Source organism: Lagenorhynchus albirostris, chromosome 16 (assembly GCF_949774975.1).
Source record: "Lagenorhynchus albirostris chromosome 16, mLagAlb1.1, whole genome shotgun sequence".
Classification (NCBI taxonomy): Eukaryota; Metazoa; Chordata; class Mammalia; order Artiodactyla; family Delphinidae; genus Lagenorhynchus; species Lagenorhynchus albirostris.
The window spans coordinates 39,462,361-39,474,730 of record NC_083110.1 but is presented as its reverse complement, the minus strand read 5'-3'; the positions used below and the strand labels follow the sequence as shown (position 1 = coordinate 39,474,730).

At 43.9% G+C, this 12,370-nt stretch overlaps 1 pseudogene; it reads left to right on the top strand.

Moving 5' to 3' along the window:
• Nucleotides 1-1,858: 1,858 nt before the first annotated feature.
• Nucleotides 1,859-11,753, top strand: LOC132506919 (eukaryotic translation initiation factor 2A-like; annotated as a pseudogene).
• Nucleotides 11,754-12,370: the final 617 nt, after the last annotated feature.

The following is a 12,370-nucleotide window of genomic DNA, read 5'->3' as shown; positions in this document are numbered from 1 at the left end:
AGCAACCCACATTGCCAGTAAAGCGGTTAATACTTAAACCAGGTCAAAGGATGGATATTGTCCCTGATTTTAAAGACCTGCAGGATTCCGTCTTACATCCTGCCTGCAAGTCCCCAGGTCCCTACATCCCCAACCAAACCATGCAGCTCCTAATGAGAAATCTCTGGGCAGGGGAACTTTATTTGTGTTTTAACTCTCAGTTTTCACGAGGGAAAGAGACTTTCCCCATTGTCCCTAGTGAAGTCACCCAAACCCTCTTGCCTTTTTTCTAAATTCCATCTTTCCAGCGTCTTCATCATCTCTGGGACCATTCCCAAGAAGGCCTCTGGCTTCTCTAAATCTCTCCTAAAAGCCTTCCTTTTGTACCAAACGAAAGCTAGCTGACACATTCCTTGGACCCAGAAGTCTCTAGCTTTGCATGGCCTGCAGTTTTTCAAGGATAAAAAAAAAAAAAAATTAGAGAAAAACATGTCTTTGAGGAATGAGTCAGCAGCATTAAAGTAACTCCCTGTGCAAGGGATTGTCTCCACAGGCTTGATACCTCGGCCCTGCTCTAGACATTTCCCATACTGGGGAAAGGTCTGAAATGTTAATGCCTTGGGACCCTGCCACAGTTTACAAAAAGCACCTTCACCTTCAAAAGCTTCTGTGTTAAGCAGAGGTGATTAAAACCAGGTCCTTGCCAAGAGCGTTCTTTCACAGTTCTGAACAAGTAAGGAAAAGCAGAGATGATTATCTGGCCAGCTCGGCAGAGATTTGCTCCTTTCTGTAAAAATACACATGCTGACAAAACAACAGCTGTAGATTTACAATTTGTCCGTTTTGATCACCTTTCAGCACAGGAAAACCTGGCTTGTATACTCCATTAGAGGGGCTGCTGTGGGGATTGTCATGGGAGACAAGGCCAAGCCTGGGACCCGGACCAGAGATCAAGCTCGGTTATCACCTGGAACATCACCCTTGAGATTCATCTGGAATGTCCCAGCACCCCCGGGACAGAAAGGCCCTCTATTCTCTGTGTTCCTGAAACCCCGTGATTGACTCTTTGGCAACTTATTGTGAGGTGTGTGGTGATGTGTGCATCTGTCCACCTCATCCAATAGCTCATGAGTTCCTTGTATTTCGGTGGGAGTCCATTAAGCCTTTCCTGAATTGTTAAGGGCTTCTCCCTGGAGCACCAGGAGAGCCTCTCTTTCTTTTAAAGAGACATAAAATGGGAAGAATCAGTACCTTTATTTTCATCCAGACAAAACAGTGCTCATCCAGGCTACTGACAAGACAGTCTAAGGCAGACCTCAAAGATGCTGTGGGTTCATTTCCAGAAAACAACAATAAAGCAAATATCACAATAAAAAAAAATCACAAGAATTTTTTGGTCCCTCAGTAACATAAAGTTACGTTTATACTGTACTGTAGTCTATTAAGTGTGCAATAGGATTATGTCTTTTAAAAAGTGTACGTACCTCAGTTAAAATATACTTTATTGTTAAAATAAACAATCATCTGAGCCCTTAGCAAGTCGTAATCTTCTTGCAATAGTAACATCAACGATCACTGGTCACAGATCACCAAAACAAGTATAATAATAATGAAAAAGTTTGAAATATTGCGAGAATTACCAAAATGTGACAAAGACACGAAGTGAGCAAATGCTATTGGAAAAAATGGTGTCAATAGACTTGTTTGACGCAGGGTTGTCACAAAACTTCAATTTGTAAAAATCCTTAATATGTGTGAAGCGCAGTAAGGCAAAGCACAGTAAAACAAGGTCTGCCTTTAATCGTTAAGACAGATCCAAAGGCACTTCTCTTCATAGGCAGAGTTCAACTAAAAAAGTCCCAGTTCATGGATACGGAAGATGCACGAATGCCAGAGAAGTGAGAGGACGCTCTCGCCCAGCACGTTTGACCATCCGGTAGCACCCACCCTCTTTCCCAGAGAGGCCTTAGGAAAGGATGCTCTCCACCATATTAGAAATCCAAACCACGTAATTTAAAACAATGAGGTGCTATTTGCAATCCATAAAATTAACAAAGTTTTTTAAAAATAATAACAATTTTCATAAGGCCAAGTTCTAATGGATACTCTCTTGTACTACTTTGTGTGTGTGTGACGGGAGGGGGTGAGGTGTATTGATATACATTTTCCAAAAATCAGAATATATTCAAGGATCTTAGTCAGAGGTATAAGCAAAGATTTGTGTTTTACCATGTCCACTGAAGCTTTGTTTTAAAACAAGAAATTGGAAACAAACAGCTGTGCAATAAATGTGGTGATGTATTAGTATAAGCTAAGCTATGCAGAATTAACAAGGAAATGTTGAAATTTCAATGGCTGGACACAGCAAAGGTTTATTTCTTACTTGAACTCTGATGTATGTTGAGCATCTCCAGGCAGCTTTCCCCCAAGCAGAGACCCTTGGATCCGGGCTGCTCCCATCTGCCATCTGCCATCTGCCATCCACTGTCACTGAGGAGGAGACAGAAAAGCCTGGAGAGCGTACTTTTAATGGCCGCATGGTGCTCCCTCATCCGAACATGCACTGTTTCGCTAAGCCACTTGTGGCAGAGTCATGTCATGGGTTCTCCACAACATTTACTCTCCCTGAGCATTTGGGAAATGTGTGTTGCCAGATCTCCTCTGCAGTTTGATTGGACCAACAGGTTGAATTCTGGACAATGGGATGTGGGCAGAAGTGAGGATGCTACTTTGTGCCTGGGACAGCACTCCAGGCTTATCTGTCTTTGGCCAGTTGTACCGTGAGTTTCACATTTTTAAAATGAGTTTCCTCTTGCTCACCAAACTCTCGGAGTCATTTTTCGCTCCTCTGTTTCACACCCATAGAATCCCTCGGCATAAGCTCTCACGTTTATTTCCAAAATACGTCCAGCATCTGACCACTTGTCATCACCTCAACCCTGGTCCAGACACCACCACCTCTGCCTGGATCTCTGCAGTAGCCTCCCCTGCCCTTGGCCCCCTACACTCTAACTCCACACAGCGACCAGAGTGAACTCGTTAAAACGAAAAGCTGGTTATGTCACTCCTCATTCAAAAGCCTTCAATGGCTCCTCATTAGACGCAGAATGAGAGTCAAAGTCATTACAGTTTCTTTTCTTTATTGAAGTATGGCATTGTACAATATTATATAAATTACAGGTGTACAACATACTGATTCACAATTTTTAAAGGTTACATTCTATTTATAGTTATTATAAAATATTGGCTATGTTCCCTGTGCTGTACAATATATCCTCCTAGCTCCTTACAGCTTCTGATAAGGTCTTCGTGGCTAGCCTGCCCCTGCCTCTCCACCCCGAGCCCCTGTCCCATTATCTCTCTTCCTCACTTCCTGCCGCTCTGCTTCTTGCCCACTTTGCACCACTCACAATGGTCTCCTCCTGACATCCCAGGAGTGCTCCCAGCACGGGGAGGTGATGTTTGCTGCACGCCCTACCAGGGACAGTCTCTGCCCAGCCCTCCATAGGACTCCCTCCTCACTTCCTTCAGTGCTTTGTTTAAATGCCACCTTCACCATGAGGACTTCTCTGAGCCAACTGCTTAAAATTGCAGATCTTCCTCCATGTCTCCTTTCCCTGACTTAATTTTCTGCATAACACATATCACCCCTTGACATACTTTACATTTTCCTCAGTTTTTCTTTATACTATGTCTCCCCAAACGAGAATGAAGGCTTCATGAGGAAAGGAGTTTGGTCTGTGTTGTTCACTGCTGTATTTCCAAACCAAAGGAGATAGAAGGAAGGGGTAAGGGGAAGAAATAAGCACATTTTCCACACAGTGTGCTTAATCGCTGGATGAGGACACGTAACATGGTTCAGAGGATAATGTTCTGGTTATGGACAAAACACAGTATGAGACAGCTCAGAGGAGAAGAGTCAGGCGGAGGGAAAATGGCATTTTTCTTGATGTGAAACTTGCCTTGTTTACATCCCTCCATATGAGCATCCCACTCACGGCTCTGTGATCAGCCAGATAGCACCAAAAGGCCAGTGAGTTACTGGGTGTGGAGAAAAGCACCTGGGCTGGGGGCCAGGAGACCCTGGGTCAGTCATAGCCATGCTTTGGGTCTGAGATTTTCCTACTGTGAAATTAGAGGGCTGATACTGTAAAACATTAAGAGCCTAAAATTCTGCAGAAACTGAATTTTATGTGTATAAGTGAGATATTTCTATTTGGAAAATGGACTTCACAGAGATTAAGCAGATTCGCTGCATTAAAACACATTTTGATAGCACCCTCTTGTGTATTAGCATACAACAGAAAGGGAAGATCACCACATCAGACCAGCAGGACAGAACTTAAGAACTCTTTGTTGAGTTTGGGATACTTTTCTATATGATTTCTTGGTTAACCTTGGATGGCTGACAACAAATTCTTGAGGGGAACATCGGGGCACAGAAAGGGTAAGCAAGTTTTCAGAGTTAGAAGGGGTACACACCCAGTTAGTATTCAACTCTCTGCATCCTGACCTAACTTGAGTGAATATTGGACTTGAGAGGCATAGCATTTTGGGGAGGTCATGCTGTTTCAGAAAAAAACTTAAAAATGCCACAAGTCTTTGCTTTTCTTCACCAACAGTGGCCTAAATACAAGGGTCCTTTAGAAGACAACAAGAATGACAGACAAGTGCCAGGTGGAAACAATTAACCCAATGTCCTATCAGCCCAGATGGCTCCAGACCTAGACACTCCATCTCCATCCACCAAACTATTATGATGGATAAGGAAGGCCAGTCCCCAAAAGACAGACATTTGAGATTCTTTGAGATTCCAGGTCATGCCCTCATGTCACCTTTTAAAAAGAACCAGCTTGAGGCCAGAGGGCCTTCTTTGAAATTATGTTCCCTGTCCAAAGTGGACTCTCCAGGCTCCTGTTGGGCTGTGACCAGTGGATTCATTTAATATGGAACAAAAGCAGATGATGGTGGTGTGCGGTTTTAGTGCTGCCATTGCCTTAACTGATAGGAATTGTCATCATGCCCAGAGAAGACAGCTATATTGAGATATCCCTAGAGTCAACATGGGCCACCTCCTCTGCTTCCGGCCTCCGCAACTTAGCTTTCCAATGTCCGTTCAGAGAGGCGTAAGAATCTGGGCCTCCTCCAAGGAACTGATTGAGAAGCCGCAGCTTCTATGTTTCTAGATGAAAACTGCCCCGGGATCTCAAAATACTCAGAGGAGCAACAGAACTCTGCACTTGTTAGCTGTGGAACCCTTAAGATAAGAAACCACCTAGAGTGCAATGGAGATGCATAATAGAATATCCAAGTTAGAGAGACCAGGGCACCCGGAAGAGAAATAAAATTTTACCTGACTAGATCAACAAACTGAGAAAAGAAAAAAAATCACCACTAAGTACAAAAGTTGTAAACAAAATGGAAGAAATGAATAGCTCAGTATCTATATTTGAAATCAATGTGAATGGGCTGAATCCAAATGTAAAGACATTCAGATAGTATAAAATTAAAATTGAGCCATAAACCGTCTAGAAAAAACCTAAACACTAAAAACAAAATAATTGAGGACTTCCAGTTCTACAATGATGGAGTAAATATACTTATTCCTATTCCTCCTCCTGAGTACAGCTAAAAAGCTGGACATTAGGGCTTCCCTGGTGGCGCAGTGATTGAGAGTCCGCCTGCCGATGCAGGGGACACGGGTTCGTGCCCCGGTCCGGGAGGATCCCACATGCCGCGGAGCGGCTGGGCCCGTGAGCCATCCATGGCCGCTGAGCCTGCGCGTCCGGAGCCTGTGCTCCACAACGGGAGAGGCCACAACAGTGAGAGGACCACGTACCACAAAAAAAAAAAAAAAAAAAAGCTGGACATTATAAAACAAATCAAGAAAGCTGAAAAGCAGAGAGAAAAAGGCAGCCTGGCTAGGGACTTCAGAACCCAAACCATGGTATGGTGGTGAGTTCCTTGGGTTTTCTTTTGGATTCACCTATTCTAGACTGGGTGCTGGAGAAGACAGCGAGCTGGAAATGCCAATAGGTACAAAAAAAAAGGCCCCACCAAGAAAAGCTATTTTTTTTATAGCCAAAGGGCCAGAATGGGGGTAGCATCACAAGACAGAAAAGTTTTTGACAATAACCATTTTAATCCAGCCAGACACCACAGAAAAAATTGCAGCCCCACCTTCCTCCCCACCAGCACAGGCAAACACTTCCACTCTCATTGGGGTGTAATAAGGCTCCCTGCAAACCCCGCCAGCCCTCCTCAGGATGGTGGCAAAGTAAACTAAGTAGGGAGCCTGGAATTCCATCCTCGCTAAACAATAATGAGCTCCTTCCCACTCCCCAGAGTCAGTGGACACCACGTCAGAGCCTGGACTTTAATGCCCACCCAGCAGTAATGGGGCAGCCTTCCCACTCACGGCTGGGACGGTGTCAGAGGATGCCTGCAAAAACACAAGATTTAATGAATATCCAGGTTCTCATAACATAATAGCTGAAGTGTCTAGGATTCAATTACATATACAGTTAAATATATATATACCTGCGTGTGTGTGTGTGTGTGTGCGTGTGTGTGTGTGTGTGCGTGTGTGTGTGTGTATACATGCTTAAAAATATACGAGAAAGTTGGTTCTATAATATTAACGGTGATTATCTTAAATAGTGGGAATTCAGGTGATGCTCACTTCTTCATAGAAAACAGAACGAGATCACTTTCTCATTGTTCCTGTGTCCTCTGGGCAGTCATTCCCGTGAAGTGATGCCTGCAGTTGTCCCACAGGCCCTTGGGAGGGCAGGGGGACGCTCTGGGGACAGGTGAACACACTCCTCTGTCATGGCCACTTGAACAGCACTGAACTTGACACTGAGAATTGTCCCTGAGAAATGACGTGTTTTATTTTCCCTCATTGGGGGCCATGCCAGCGGCATTCATGCTGCACTTGCTAAATACCTCGAAGGCAGGCTGGGGCTGCAGCCAAGTCAGGCAAATGGCTGGCTGGGTGCCATCTCCCCAGGGGTATTCTTGGAACCTCTGGCTGAATCCTCAGAACCTGGTATCCCCTGTGGTCCAGACCAGGCAGGCAAGACTCTCCTCCCAATTGCTGTACCAGAACAGGCCAGGGGTTATGCAGAGGCAGAGAGAAAGAAGCCAGGGATAAGGTGGCTGAGATCAGTCCTTTTTAACATTAAAAGAAAATCCAATTGTTTTTCTGCAGGCCCTGAAGAAACGGGAAAAAACCCAGAGGACTTTACTGACACAATTAATACTTTACTTAAAAGTCGCTAGTCAAGCCAATGTTTCTACATCAAACCAAGTTCGATGAAAGGCAAATAGCCTACAAAGAATCTACTGATTCTGTTGAGAGACCATAGTCAACGTAGTAAGCAGACTGGCTGCACAGCAGAAATGGAACCACCCTGGAAGGGCAATGGGGACTTGGAATGTGCTGGCAGAGGACTGGGGGTCAGTTTCCTGGAGCCGTAAACCACCAGGGCAATCAGAATCAGCCAGCCCCTCAGTAATCAGGAACTGGACCATCACATAAGGCAAAAATAAGACAGCACCTTTAAGAGAATATCCACCTAAAAGCCTGCATCCTGCGTTAGTATGGTGGCGATTTTTCTTCAAGGGGTGTGTATGAGTGTGTGTGCGCATGCACTATTTGTGTATACATGTAACTTTTGTGACTCATTTTTTTCACTTCATAGATTTTGATCATCCTGCCTTCTGCATGGATATAGTTTAACTCATCCTGCCTCAACTGCCAAGCGAATTAGGAGTTCATTGCAGGGCTGAGTCACTGGGATGGAGTTTCCTGGTTTATGGTGTAGGCCAGAGTCAGCCAAGGTTCCCTGTGCCCCTGTCCACTGGGGCTCAGAGCCTGCAGGCACTTCCTCCTCCTCCACACACAGGCTGAGCAAAAGGAAGCTCGGCAGGCCATGAGCAGGGTCCCCAAAGTCTTTCCCTCTGACCCTGCTTTCTGCGTGATCCCCAGCGCTCCCAGCCCTGACGCTCTCAGTTGAGTGAATTACAGGCTCTCTGCAGAAGCCCATGCCTTCCCCCTCAGATATGAATCCTAAATATCTGGATATCACTGGCTCCAATGCCATCAGCCTCCTATCCTCCAAAACTTCCTTGATGTCTCAGGACCATTTATGGTATCATTTTCAGTCTTCCAACTGCTTTGCAGACATTTTTCAATTTCTCCATTTCCAGGATAAGCACAGGGACCCAACTTACTAATGTGAAACTGGAAAAGGTGCATTCTCAAAGCACCATGGGAAGACAGAAGAGCTTGTTCAAGGACTCAGACTCATGGAAGAGCATGATGTAGCCAGAGAATCTTAAGAATGTGGGTAGTGGAAAGAGCAAAGGACAGTGGGAAGGTTCATTCAATAAGCATTTATAGAGCGCCAGGTTTCTGCAAAGTGGCAGGGGACGAAGTGAAAGGGACAGCCAAGCGCCAGAAAGTATAGGACTTTGCGAGATCCACGTGACATTTCTTCTGTGGTGTGAGGGTCTTCTGGAGTTACCGTTGTCACATGATGGTCAATGTCCCTAACCAGACCCTGTAGCACCACTGGCAGCAGGTGTCATGCTGGTCCAGCTTCACAGAGCAGGAGGGGCAGCCACAGAGGTGAAGCCCTTGGCCAGAAGAAAGCTCAAATAGTGCAAAGTTCCACTAAAACCCAAGTTTTTAAATTTTTAAAAATTTTTTCTTCCAGTTTTATTGAGGTATGATTGACATACAGCACAGGATGGGTTTAAGGTGTACAGCAGAATGATTTCACTTACATACATCATGAAATGATCACAATACATTTAGTGAACATCTATCACCTCCTGTAGATACAAAAGAAAAGAAAAAGAAAAAAATATATTTTCCTTGTGATGAGAACTCTTATGATTTGCTCCCTTAACAGCTCTCATATATAACATACAGCAGTATTAATTATATTAATCATGTTGTATATTATATCCCTAGTATTTATTTATCTTATAACTAGAAGTTTGTACCTTTTGGCCACCTTTGTCGTTATACAAAGATATTACGTTATTATTGATTGTAATCCCCACACTGTACATTTCATCCCTGGGACTCATCAGTAAAACTCAATTTTTAAATAAAGTTATGGGATCAGAAATCCAAACAGTGAGCACTTAAGAGCAAGGATATATAAAACAAGAAAGTGCTGCACTCGGCACTTTTTTGGATGGGTGAGAATTATGGCCATTGTGCTTTTAGTGTCTGGGAAGGGTTATAAAGAGCCGGGGGAAGGGGATTTTCCCATATGCTCTTTCAAACACACACACACACACACACACACACACACACACACATTTTAACACTCTTGATTTTTCAGATGTTCCAAAATTTTAAACAAATGAGTTACTTGGATGGAGATGTGGAGTATGCCAGTTTTCACCAGCAACCAAAAGAACCAAAAGTATGAACATGCAAGGCAGCTTCAGGACACAAACCAGGAGTCTGACCCTTGGTGGAAAGAGTGGGTCCCCCTCAGAGCCAGGCACTGGGAGGACAGGAATGTGAAGAAGGGTTCCCACATAGGAGCCTGGGTTCCCACATAGGAGCCTTGCTTCACTAATTGGACAGAACACCTGGATATGGGATTGTGAATATCCACCTTTCCTGGTGCTCCCAGACAGATCCTTCCATGTACGAGTCCAGTGCCCAGCTGTGGGGAGAGGAAGCTCTGGAAAGTCAGGAGAGCATTCTTGTTTCCCATTTAGGCTGGTCTTTGGGACACGAGGGGTGGGAGTCAGACCTGGAGGGACATGTCCTACTTTACAGTCAGTTTTAGAAGGAGGCTTCTCCAAAGGAGGGTGAGGATGGCCAGGGTTAGAGACCAAGGTCCCTGGAAGGGAAGACAAAAGATAAATCTGGAGGCAGGTCTTGGTGGTTGCTGTGATAAGTCCCCTTGCTTCATCTTCAGACCATTCCTATTGCCACTCGCCTTCCCCGGTTGACCATTTGACAAGCTTCCATGTGACTCTGGCCTGGCCTGAGACCTACTGATTCACAGAGATCCCCAACTGGAGAAAATGCACAGGAGTAGGAGACCTAGTCAGAGGGAAGACCAGGTCAGGGATTCGCTTTTATTTTAGTCTAAACCACAGACAAGGAAAATCAGAACTTTCTCTTATTCAGGGTCCCCCATCCACAGTCTCTTCTTTTCCAGTAAAAAAAAAAAGCTGAGCTGGGAGATATTTCAGGATTCCACAGTCATGTCTTTCACCAACACACAATTCATTCTTGTCTTGGAAATGATCAAAGGAAACCTGCTTATAAACAACACTGCCACATGACCAGAACCAGGAGAAAGATTGGGGAAGAGGTGTTCTCATGCCCAGGGGCTGCTTCACCATGCTTGGAGGGCATTTGCAGAAGAATGAACAATAGAAATATGTATTTGTCATTCATTCATCTATTTATTCTTCAATCAACAGCTATTTTCTGAGCATGTTGGGCACTGAGGGCAAGGGGGAAAGACAATTAATTCATTTAACAAATATATATTGAGTACCTATTGCACATAATAATTGCGTAAATATTGTGTGTCATCACTTGGACTCCAATCACTCAAGGGGAGTGTTCCAGGGAGTAAAAGTGCACCTGTATTTGTTAGGTTATGTCTATACCCCAACTTTTGTGGACCTCATGCAGGTTTAGCCAACGATCATTCCTCTAAGGTTGATAAGGTTATGACGCTATGGAATAAAAAAGCAACTGCTGTGTTGTAATGGCTAGGACAGATTTGACAAGACAGGAACTTCCCGCTACAGGGAGCAAATGATGTGTTACCTGCAGCAAATGGAGGAAATGCTGTAATCTGTTCAATTACCAAAGCACAGCTCCACTTATGATGTAATTTGGAATTCTAGGTCTACTGAGTTTTATGCTCTTTATGGATTTATGCCTGCCAAAGAGATGATTTTCAGCTTGAAATGTGATCAGCGTTTGACTTTGGAACTGGCATTCTAATGTAGCTTACTTAGTCCTCATGGCCATATATTAACGCTAGCTAGATTTAGAAATATGAGGGACAAATGCAATCACGGGATATTTTTAAGTGCAACCCTATTTCTAAACCAGTAACCTCTGATCCTACATACTTTGCTTGGTGCCCAGGTGGGGAGCACATTTTTACTGCCATGCATGCTCCCAGCTTGTGCGTTAATAATGGGTACAAGTTTGGTATTATGCCAGCCCTATCCTGGCAACCATTTTTGGATGGACTATTTCCAGCGAGAACAATAGCTCACCAAGCAGCTTTAAGGGAAGTACCCAATTAGGAACATAAATTCACAATGGTTGATAGACCCTCAGCTTTAAGAAAAAAAACTAATCATCAGTTCCAAGCTGCCTGAGAAGAAACCACTCCAGAATAAGAAATCACAACCAGGAAATGGTAAGCCATTATCAAAAGCAGTCCTTGAAAATCCAAGGAAATATGAGACCAAGAAGGCTGCAAAGCAGGAAATGACAAGAACCAAGGTACGGCACCTACCCCTGCCCCACAGAGCACACCAAGGAACACTGTATCTCGGCTAACATCTGGAGACCGTGAGACAGATGAAAAATTCAGGATCCTAAAGAAGGCCCGCAAGCAACTGAACCCTGGAAGAGCAAGCAGCAACCGAAACGTGGCTAGAAAAACAATGACTTGGAGAAAATTTTAAAAGATACCACCTTTCTCCAGGTAGATTTGGAATTGGTTATGTTAAAGATTCAAAGAAGGCAAGTTTTAGCATAAATCAGTGGAAACACATCCTGTGTATTAAACCCTCTAGAGCACTCTGAAGGTCGCCTGGCCACCGTATACCCATACTTACTGCTCATCTATAATGCACCCATTTATCTAAGATTTGGCATGTATGTGAAATTAGTTAATAATGTCCACTAAATGGACTTTTCCTACCTCTCAATACATGTTATAGAAAAGAGACGTGTCATATTTTAGATTCCGCATATAAGTGATATCATATGGTATTTGTCTTTCTCTTTCTGACTTATTTCACTTAGTATGATAATCTCTAGGTCCATACATGTTGCTGCAAATGGCACTATTTCATTCTTTTTTATGGCTGAGTAATATTCCATTGTGTGTATATATATATATATGGCATATGTATACACACACACACACACACACACACACACACACACACACACACATTCATCTGTCAATGGACATTTAGGTTTTCTCCATGTCTTGACTATTGTAAATGGTGCTGCTATGCTGCTATGAACACTGGGGTGCAAGTATCTTTTCAAATTACTGTTTTGTCTGGATATATGCCCAGGAGTGGGACTGCTGTGCTCATATGGCAAATGTACTTTCAATTTCCATATGGTTTTCCATAGTAGCTG